The sequence below is a fragment of the Podarcis gaigeae genome (assembly GCF_964106915.1).
Source record: "Podarcis gaigeae genome assembly, chromosome: 11".
NCBI classification, from domain to species: Eukaryota; Metazoa; Chordata; class Lepidosauria; order Squamata; family Lacertidae; genus Podarcis; species Podarcis gaigeae.
The window spans coordinates 50,483,678-50,485,839 of NC_139687.1; positions in this window are offsets into that span (position 1 = coordinate 50,483,678).

Below are 2,162 nucleotides of genomic sequence, written 5' to 3' on the forward strand. Positions count from 1 at the left end.
TGGTCTTGGTTCTGTCACTGCACTGCGTGTTCTAATTTTGCTGATTTTCACATATTGGTAGAAGAATCCGGCCCTCCCACATCTTGCCTCCCTAGTTATTAAGAATGTAAGAACAGCCTGATGGATCAGGTCAATTTAGGATAGAATCATATATTTGGAAGGGACACCAAGGGTCATCTAGTCCAACCCCCTGCAATGTAGGAATATTCTGCCCAAAGTGAGGCTCACACCCACGACCCTGAGTTGAAGAGTCTCATGTTCTACTGGCTGAGCTGTCCTACCTGTATACAGAGCTGTGGTAGCTGGATTAGGCAACTTCGTGGAGGGTAGCCTTGACCTCCATTAATTTGTCAAACCCAAAGGGCGTGGCTCCAGTAGAAGCGTGTGGGCTTCCCCGGCCCATTTCTGCAAAGCAGAGGCAGTGCATAAGTCCTCCTTGTGTGCAAGATCTCGCCACGTGCAAATCGGCTGCCTCTGCTTTTCTGCCCTTAATGTGGAAAAATGCCCCAGGCCACAGTTGAAGCTTGATGGTGCATTTGGGCTCTAAACTGTACTGCATTATTTCCAAACCCCTTTCACAGAGATAAGCAGGGTAAAGCGAGCACGGCTTTTCCCCTCTGCTTCATCCTATCCACAATGCGGTTCTTTTATTTATCAAATCTCTGCATTTATCCTACTGGCCTTAGAAGGAACAGGGCTCTTTAGTCTCCTGTTTTGCTTCCCTTTGTGGCCTGTTGTGTGTGACATTTGAGTGCACCCAAGCACAGAATGTGGAGTTTGACTTGATAAAACATCAGGGACTTGATCTGATTGGTTAACCAATGAGTTAACTATGCTGCAAGGATTCTTGAAACAAGACCCCGCTATTGTTTAGTCGCTCTTTGTTTTGCCCTGGGCATTCAAAAGCTCTTGTTTAACGCCACAGAAGCTACCAGCTGCTGGGAATGCAGTAATTCCTGCTAAAATTACACAAGAAAGCGAAACAAAAGGGTCCGAAAGATATCTGAGCAAAATATAAAAGTGGTGCACAGACGTGTCATTGTCGTTATTCTTGACTTTGATATCCAAAAACCACTCTGGATGTAAACAAAAGCAATTTTTCGACTGTTTGGTGCCGGTGTCAAATATGGCTGGCCTAGCGAGTCCTGAAAGCCAACCCAAAACTGATCCCAGATTCACAAACATGTCAGATAACCTGGGTAGTGAATTCTTTAGCTCAACCTGATGCGTTCCAAATGTTGCCAGACTACAACTTCCATCATCCATTGACCATGATGGCTGGGGGTGATGGGACTTGTAGTCCAAAACACCTTGAAGGTACCAGGATTAGGAAAGGCTGCTGTAGGGTTTTTGTTTTTTAAATAAATAAATAAATAAATAAATTCGGCAGCGAACTGCCAGTTTTATGTGAAATTAAACTCTGGGCTATAGAGCCCCTCCCCACTTTTAACCTGACCTTTGACACTTAAGATGTGTATTTTTAGAACCCATCCTATTCTTGCAATTTGTTTACAAAGGTTTGACGTATTTTAAACTGTTGTGGCTCATCCTGGGACCTTAGGGTGGAAGGTGGGTAAAAAAATCCAATTAAAATTATTGTTGCTTATTAAATTTTTATACTGCCCTTCATCTGCAGAGCACCACTTGTGGGAGTGGGCAGGTTCTGTGAATATACACAATTAAATTAACCATTGTGCTTGTCTGCAAGGTTGCCCATCTTGGACTCAATAGCAGTTTCGCCGGGCATAAAATTGATGCACAACTCGTGCAAAAGCTCCGATGGGGCTGGTCCCTTACAGACTTCACTTCCCAACCTCCCTTTATTTTGAAATAGAATAAAGAATGGCTGACCATCTAGTTAGGACCATTGTGATTGGTTAAAAAAATTAAAAGCTGCTAGGATGTGATGCAGTCACTTGTGGCCCTGGTATTCCCTCCATCTACATATGGCTATCAAGAGCAGGATGAAGACGTTTTGGTGACTGGGGCAGGAATGCGAACCGCTGCTCTCCAAACCACACATCATCATCGCCCCTTCCCCTACATCTTGTCTATAACTCAACAAGAGCAACAGTAGGAGTTTCTGCAAAAAAACCAAACTGATGGAAATGAAGTTCCTTCTGTAGCAGAACTTCCTCATATACAAATATGACACCCCGAAC